This window comes from Cricetulus griseus, chromosome 3 (assembly GCF_003668045.3).
Source record: "Cricetulus griseus strain 17A/GY chromosome 3, alternate assembly CriGri-PICRH-1.0, whole genome shotgun sequence".
Taxonomy (NCBI): domain Eukaryota; kingdom Metazoa; phylum Chordata; class Mammalia; order Rodentia; family Cricetidae; genus Cricetulus; species Cricetulus griseus.
This window is the reverse complement of record NC_048596.1, coordinates 59523808-59532938: the sequence shown is the minus strand read 5'-3', so window position 1 is coordinate 59532938 and position 9131 is coordinate 59523808.

Sequence of the window (9131 nt, the reverse complement as noted above, 5' to 3'; positions counted from 1 at the left end):
CTACTCCCAGTGGGGGGCCTAACACATGCACTCTAGGGGCCCACAAACACCTCCTGCATCTGGCTGTCCTAGGGGCCATGGTGGGTCCTGTCACAGCCCTCCTAACTGCCAGGTCACTGTGGACACCATCAGTCACACACCTGGGTGCCTGGGATGGGGCTGGTCCAGGTGGATAACAGAGAGGCTCGGCCTCCTCCTGATACTGCCAGATAATCCAGCCTCTACCCTGGATCCTTGTATCCCACCAGAGATACTCATTTTCTGGGTGTACCCCCTTTATTATGAGTTTTCTCCCCAGGAGAAAGATCACCTGGGAAGGGATCCTGCTGCCTGTACTGTGCGGTTGTCTGGCACTGTTTTTTGGGCTCTGGGCTCTTGTTTTGTGGGTGAAGTTACCATTACAGCATCTCCATGGGTTGAGTGATCTGTGGGTCCCCTTAGACAGCTGGTCAAACCTATTTGGAAGATGGGCTCCTGGGAATATGAGAGGCAGGGGCTAAATGTGGGGTGCATGCTAGGGGCTAACGCTAGGGTTAGGACAAAGATCAGGCTGAGGGCTAGAATCAGGGTTAAAGTTGGGGTGAGGAAAGGGCAGGGTCTTCCTTGAGACTGTCTCTCAACCATGATATGAGGTGGGATCCAACAAACCACTGAGTCTGTCCAGTCCCATTGCGAGCCTGGGATGAAGCACGGGGATCTCCTGGTGGCAGTTTTGGTCACTCTAGCAAGTACTGAGTGGTACCACTTGCACCCCTGAAGGAACTCAGGACCAGCCCTTAGCTGTGTCCATTGCAGACTTGGTATTGGCTCTAGCCCTACCTGAGTCTGGGTCCCCAAATGAGCCTGTATTTCATAGCCAGGCTCAGCCAAGCCCCATAGCCTGGACCCAGGTTGCCTGCACTGATCCCCCATCTCTACACTGGGAGATCTCAGATTCTCTTCTCACTTGGCTCGGCAAATCCAGCAGATCCTATGACAAAGCAGTGGATGTTGTTTTCTGTAAATGAATCTTAGCTTTAACGGGATGTTTTGGGCTTTGGGTGTGGCACTGTGATACAGTGTATATCTAGCATATTTGAAGTCCTAGGTTTGACCTTAAGCACCCGCCCCCCAAAAAACCAACAACTCCCCACCAAACCAGAGAGAGATCATGATCCTTACGGAAACTCTGAGTTCAGCCTTGGTGGGTGGAGTGGTCATTTAACGCTGTGAGTGCTTTTGGGTGGACTGTTGTTACTCTTATCCTTCCTTCCTCCTCCCTTTCTTTTTAATAGATTTATTTGTCTTGTTGTTGTTGTTGTTGTTGTTGTGGTGGTGGTGGTGGTGGTGGTGGTGGTGTGTGTGTGTGTGTGTGTGTGTGTGTGTGTGTGTGTGTGTGTGTGTGTGTGTGACGCGCGCACTCGTGGGACTGCCATAGTGTGTATATGTGCACCATGTGCATGTTGGTACCTGCAGAGGCCAGAAGAGGGTTGGAACCTGAATGCATTACTATGTGGGTACTGAAAAATAAACCTGGATTATTGCTAAAAGCAAGAGGTGCTCCTTTTTAAAAGAGGTTTATTTATTTTTATTTTATGTGTATGAGTTTTTGCCTGCATGTGTGTCTATGCACCATGTGTGTTACTGGTACCCGCAGAAGCCAGAAGAGGACTTCAGCTTTTCTGGGACTGGAGTTATATATGGTTGTGGGCTGCCGTGTGGGTGCTAGGAATCGAACCCTGTTCCTCTGGAAGAGCAACCGGTACTCTTAACCACTGAGATGAGTTTAGTAATGGCAGCAAGTGCTCTTAATGGCTGAGCTGTCTCTCTAGCCTCAGTGATTTCTCTCCTTTTTAGTTTTCATATTTTGATTTATGTGTGTGTGGTATTTGTGTGTAGGTGTGTGCATGTGGGTACAGGACCCAGCAGAGACTAGAGGAGTCAGAGTTGGAGCTGGAGTTTAAGTTATAGGCAGTGTTGAGCTGTGATTTTAACCACAGAGCCATGTCTCCAGCCCTCTTAGTGGTTTCTTAGCATTCAACAGCACCCACTCAGGTGAGAAACTGAGGAACACAGTGATGTTTTGCCCAAAGTGACACAAATGGAGCTTGTTTAGCTCTGGCTGCAGCCTTGCAGCTGGACTTGGGCAGGTGAGGAGGGATTCAGGGTGGACCCAGACACAGGGCAGTCACGTAGAAGCACTGTGTGGCTAGGAGCCCTATGTCTGCTTGGCTGGCTGGCTGTGCTTGTCTAACAATCTGCAGGGCGTGTGCATGTGTGCACGTATGAGTGGCTCCGAGCTGTACCTTCCAGGATCTTCTGGGCTGTTTTGGGTTGCATGCACCTGTGGCAAGAAGGGAGCTCTAGGGAGTGGCATTGCCTTTTCCCGGGTCAATGACTCCATCCTGGTGAGGAGGGGCCACAGGAGGGCATCAGGGCCCACCTTCTACAACACACTTACTTGATTGGCAGGAAATCACGGCTCAATAGTGTTTTTGTCCTTTGACTTGGGAGAGCGAATGCACTGAGTAAACAGCTCTGACAGCTGAGATTGTTCTGACGGGGAGATAAGTGTGTGTGCGCCATTGTTCTCTCAGCAATCACAGTGATAAGTCCCAGGTCCCTCTGGTGGGCCAGGAAAGCGGAACCTACAGCTGGACAAGTGCATGATTGTCCTCTCTCACGTTCAGCTTAGACCCTTGCCCTCCACGTCCATCAGTGTGGCCAAGCCCTGGACAGTGGCCTCCCAGGGCCTAGGCTTGCCTGTGAAGTATGGCCCAAGCCAGCTCTGGTCCTAGAGCAGTGGCTCTCAACCTCCCTAATGCCGAGACCCTTTCATTTAGTTCTTCATGCTGTGGTGACCCCCAACCATAACATTGTTTTCATTGCTACTTTATAACTGTAATTTTGCTACTGTTATGAATTGTAATGTAAATATCAGTGTTTTTTTGATGGTCTTAGGCAACCCCTTGAAAGGGCCATTCAACCCCCAAAGGGGTCATGACCCACAAATTGAGAAGCACTGGTCTAGAGAGAGGTGGCCCAGGATCATGCACAACTAAAAGCAGGCCACTGTGTGAGCTTTTGTCCATAGCAGGTGCTTCCAGCATCCTTCATTATGCCTGGGTCTTCACTCCCGCCACAGGTAAGAAACCCCAAATCCAGGGTTTGCTTTGTCTCTCATAGAGGTACAGGAGTTAACATATTGGTCAGCCCATCCAAACCATCTGTCCCTGACTTCTGGGTCCATCTGGGTTAGGTGTGACATTCTCTGGGGGAAGAGCCGGTGTTTCCCCAATCCCTTTGGCTTGGCAGCCATACACCATCAGATGGAAAGGCTTTAGGGAGGGTTTGTGAAAGATGCCCATACCAGAAGTAGGAATTTTCCCCTGTGGCTGAGCCATGCTCTAGAAGGGTGAGCCAGGACTGATCAACGTGGACTCTGGGTGGAGGATATAGCTCGGAATTCCGGAGGACTGGGTATGAAGCATGGGGCCGTGGGTCTGATGTTTCTTGAAGGTTGAGGGTGGGATGCCTGTACCTTGGTGGTCAGTGAGCTTCAGAGCTGACTCATGGGCACCTGTTATTGGGGAGAAGGTGAGAACTGGTGACCCTGGACACAAGCGGCTGAGGGACTTCAAACCTTGGAGCGGGAGCCGTGCCTGCCATGTCCTGTGTGTAGTAAGTGACAGTCAGCTTTTGACTCTGACTTAGAGGGGCCTGAGCTTCATTAACTGTTCCAGAAAGGGCTGTGCCCTCCTCTCCCTCTGTCCCCAAGTATCAGTGGACCCCCCACCTCCAATTCTCATATGCCCTGACCTCCTGGTTGCCCTGATAGTACACAGGAGATAAAATATTCCTGGTCCACCTCCTCAGGGACCTGCAACCCTTGCCCTAGGATCCTACTGGTTGGTACCCCTACCTGGAGCCATGCTGTGCTATTCCCCTACCACCTCTACAGAATGTCTAAGCTCCTATTAACTCCTGGTCTCTGGTCCCCTACTCTAGCCAACTCCTGTTTCTCTGGCTCTTGTAGAATTTACCCTGAGCTGCTGGAGTCAATTCTGATGAAGGTAATAATGAAGCCAGCAAACTTGTGCTATGGCCCTAGAGGGTGTGTGTTCCTTCCATAGCCCCTTCAGTGACGGTTTCTTAGTTTCTACCTAGCAGAGTTCCTAGATCTCACCGCTTGCTTTGGCTTTGGTTCTTGGCCTGGGATTTGGTTGTGATCAATTCCTCCCTCTGGATTTGGGCCCTGGCCTCTGGTCTTGGCAGAGAAGTGACTACCTAAGGTAGGTCCTACCTGGGTGAGGTGGAACTATGTTCTGAAATGGGCAGAGAGCTCACTACCATGCTCCCCTGGCTGAAGTCCTTTAGTCCTTTTTGTTCATGGATGTCTTGTATTGGTGCCTAATGGAGGGGCTGCAGATAATAGGGGTGACATCAGAAAGGGGTTCTAGGTGGGCCTGGACTCCCAGGGAGCCAATAGGTCTTAGCCTGGGGTGAGGGTGGCTGCGCTGGTACCTACCTTCTTCTTAGTTCCTCTTGAGATCCAGGCTCATGTAGCCCAGACTGGTGTTGACTTGCTATGTAGTTAAGGATGACCTGAACTTCTGCTCCCTGGTCCTCCTCCTCCCAGGGGTTGAGATGATTAGTCTGGTGTGAGCCACCAGACTTGATTTGTGAGGTGCTGAGGATCAAATTCAAGGCTTTGTATATGCTGATGAGCTACACACCCAGTCTGAGATACCCACCTTTTGACTGGAAGGCTTCTGGTTCAGCTGTCCCTTGGGTCAGGGCAGACATTGCACCTCCGAGTCCCATGCCTTCTCATACCCTTCATTCTACATGCAGGAGGGAGGGGAGCCCTGGGCCTCACTGACTACCAGACAGAAGCCCACTATGTGACTTTCCCCACTGCTTAGATGCCTCGGTAAGCCTCCCAGGACACTGATCCTAAAGTCCTGCTCACAGCAGGTATTCCAAAATCCCCCAAATCTTGGGAAGACTTCAGGATCCCAACAGATGGGCTGCATCCAACCTTGGCTAAAGTTACCACAGTTCCAGCTTCCAGGCCACATGTAAGGGCGCCCTCAGCCTGGCAAGCAGGAAGCAGCACAGGGTTGCCAGAGAGCCCTGCCCAAACTGCCCTGCCCCCTACAGTGCTGATCAGCGGATGTTGAGGGAAAAACAGATAGGGTTGGCCTGGACACAGGGCTCAATCCCCCAGGCGCCCCAGGTGGCACTGTGGACCAACCACCTGTCAGGCTGTGGTTTCCTGGGCTGCCTTCTGCCCTGCAAGCACCTGTACCATATGTAGTGTCAGTGAAGACTTGCTCACTTCTGGGAGTTACAGGGGGCGATTTGAGAAGTTCAGGAAGGTCCTAGACTATGTGGGTGACTTTGGAAGCTAGAGGTCAGATGTTGAGCTGAAGGGCCACATGGCCATTCCTCCTAGACATCTTTAGTTTCTATTACAGATGGATAATGTTGGGGACCCATCAGGACCCCAGAAACACAAGTCAAATGGTCACTGAAGCCAGGTGCATTACAGAGCAGGGCAATAACAGCCAAAGTTACAGGAGGCTACCATCCTATCTGGGGCAGAGCCATGACTATGGAGGCCTGGCCTGGCCAGCAGCAAGTCCTCAAGAGTGTCTTGGACCTACAGTCAGCAGGGAGAAATGGTTAAACTGAACCTAAGAGCTGATGGTGGTGAGGGGGCTTTGAACTAGCCCTGGGTGTAAGCAGGGCAGCATGGGGTCTGGGTAAGGTGTCTCAGTAGAGTTTGAGGACATTCCAGCAGCATGGTAAACAGACATGCACAGAGGCCACAGCCTTGAGGCCACAGATCCCACAGGGAATTTCTAGAAAGTCATGGCCTCTCCCTTGAGAAGCATGGCAGCTATAGTCAGAACAGTGCAATCCTCAAGAACTCAAAGACCATCCCAAGCAGTGGGAAGGGGAAGGTGGCTGTGGCATGGGCAAGCATCTGGAAAGAGGGAAGTTCTGAGCACAGAAGGGCTGTAGCATTGGCCGTGGCTGTTTGTAGATTCAGGAGGGTTGAGTTAAGTAGAAACTATGGGAACAGGTGGACTTCTGGGGTCCCTGGGAATCGGGCTCTAGCCTCTCCCACCAGCATCAGATTGAGCAAGGCTGAGACTGGTCTTAGAAATGAAATGCCTAGGACTGGGAGTGTAGTTAAGTGGTATTGTGCTTGTCTAGTATGTGTGATGCCATGGGCTCCGGTCTCAGCACCAAGGGAAAAAAAAATAAATGTAATGTCCAGGGGCAGCAAAATGGCTCAGCATGTAAAAGTGCTTGTGCAAGCCTGACAGCCTGAGTCTGAATGCTGGAATGCATGGTGGAAGCAGAGTACAGATTCCCAAAAGATGTATTCGGACCTCCACATAAATGCTGTGGCTCGCTTGCCCTCCTATCCAATAATAATAAATAAAAATGTAAATATAAAACAAAGAAAAAGAAAGTAAATGTAATGTCCATGTGCCTGTGTTCCAACTCACCCTTGGAGCCTGGCGCATGCTCACCTCCCTTGTTGGTTGTTAATTGGCTTGTTTCCAGCTTGCGCTAACCTCAAGTGGGCTGTTGGGAATGTGTGCGTAGAGGCTCAGGTGCTCACACTTTGCTATGATCAAGTTTTCCATGGACACATAGCTGGTGTCTTTGGATTGTGTACATGAGAGACTTCTAGGCCCTTCACATCTCCCTAGGTATGTGGTCAGTGATGCCATGTGACAGACTACAGTGCCAACTATGTGCAGTGCTGTGGAAGGACAGTCCACAGTGCCAACTATGTGCAATGCTGTGGAAGGACAGTCCACAGTGCCCACTGTGTGCAGTGCTGTGGAAGGGCAGCTTCCAGTGGGCTTCCCCTATCTACTGTTTTCTCATGATTTTCTTCCTTTCTTCCTTCATTCCCTTCCTTTCCCTTCTCTTCCCTTCCCTTCCTTCCTTCCTTCCTTCCTTCCTTCCTTCCTTCCTTCCTTCCTTCCTTCCTTCCTTCCTTCCTTCCTTCCTCTCTCCTTTCTTTGTTAAAATTTTCGTTTTACATCCCAACCACAGTTCCCCCTCCCCCCTCCCTCCCCTCCTCCTCCTTTCTACTCCTCCCAAACTGAACCTGTTTCTTCAATGAAGTACTTCAGATCCCTGGTTCATCTTCAGATTGGGTTATTTGTTTAACCATGATTCATTTGGAAGTGAACACACACACACACACACACACACACACACACACACACACACACACAGCACATGCAAGAGCTGTGAATTGAACTCAAGTTTCATGTATGCAAGGCAAGCACTCTACTCTCTGAGCTATGTCCCCAATCCTTCAAGTCCTTTGTTATCTGCAAGCTTATCAAGGTTATGGCCTCTCTTAATTATGTCACTCATATCTTTTTCATGGAGCAGTTGTTCTTCAGTTTAGTAGAATTTGATTTACCAGTGTTTCTTTAACATAATGCTTCTATTATTGGAGTTAAGAACTCTTTGGAGGTCACACGCTTTTGGCAGTCTTTTCATTATTAAATGAAAACGCTCTGTTCATGGTAATATCATTGCTCAAAAACCTGTTTTGTCTGATAATTAATATTGGCATGCCTTCTAGAAGATAAAGGATCCACTGTTAAAGTAGTGGATTTGAGGCAGGGTCTCAAGTAGCCCAAGTGGGGCAGGAGCTGCTTGAGTCTGGGATAACCTTGAACTCTAATCTTCCCATCATTTAAATAATTTATTTGTCCTTTATAATATTTTTTTTAGAGACAGGGTCTTTCTTGCTATATAGCCTAGTCCAGCTTTGAACTTCCCACCTTCCCATCTTAGCCTCCATAGCAATGGGATTCCAGACATGCATCACCATGTTTGGCTGCTATAGTGAGTTTAAATGCCCTGTAGGATGGATAATTTTACCTTTTGCTCTAGTCTGGCAAGCCATGCATGTGTTTGACTGGCGTGTTATCGATGTGGCTAGGGAAAAGTCTGCCACCTGCTGTTCATCCTTCCATCCTTCCACTGTGGTACTGAGCAGAAGTAGGGGTGTAAGATGAGGGCTGGAGAACAGGCAGGTACCTTTTCTCACTTTTGTAATGTGTACTTTTTCTGTTTTGGTGTTTTGAGAAAGGGTTTCTTTGTCTATCCCTGGCTGTCCTGGAACTCTCTCGGTAGACCAGGCTGGACTCAAACTCAGAGATCTGCCTGTCTCTGCCTCTGGAGTTCTGGGATTACAGGTGGGGTTTCATAGCTCAGGGTGGCCCAGACTATCGCTTAGGTGCTGGGATTGCAGATGTGCACTATGGCATCTAGCTTATCATTCTTTGTTATAACTGCTATTTCAGCTATTGCCTAAAGTTTAGTTCCTAAACCTTGGGGATCTAGCACCTGTCTCACCCCACAGGCCGCCTTCCAGAGAGACCCTAACAGCCCACAATGGAATTTAAGCTCTAACAGGGTGTTTCCTTTCTTTATACCCATATTTTGTGTCATTCTCTTATGCATTTTTCTTTAGCTGTTATTGACCTAATTAGGTTATTTTTTCTTTTGTCTAATCTTTCAGAGCTAAATATGTTGCTCAAAGGTTAGTGTGCTCGCTAGGTATTCACAACACCCAGGATTTGATCCCCAGCACTGTAAAAATAAATTTGAAAGATAATTAAAATAGAAGAGTGACAGGGGTGTGTGTGTGTGTGGGGGGAGCTGGAGAGATGGCTCAGTGGTTAAGAGCACTGGCTGCTCTTCCACAGGATCTGGGTTCAGTTCCCAGCATGGTAGCTCATAACAGCCTGCAACTCCAATTTCAGGGGATTCAATACTTTCACAGAGATATACATGCAGGTAAAACATGAATGTGCATAAAATAAAAGTAAATAATTTTTAAAAAGAAAAGTGACAGGCAGCTGGAGAGATGGCTCAGAGGTTAAGAGCACTGGCTGCTCTTCTAGAGGACCTAGTTTTAGCTCCCAGCACCCATATGAGGTTTACAGCAATCCATAACTCTAGTTCTAGGGGATCCAATGCCCACTTCTGACCTCTGAAGGTGCTAGGCATGCACAAGGTACATACACATACATGCAGGTGAAACATATATAAAAAGTAAATCTAAAAAAATGACAGGGTCTGGAGAGATGGCTTGGTGA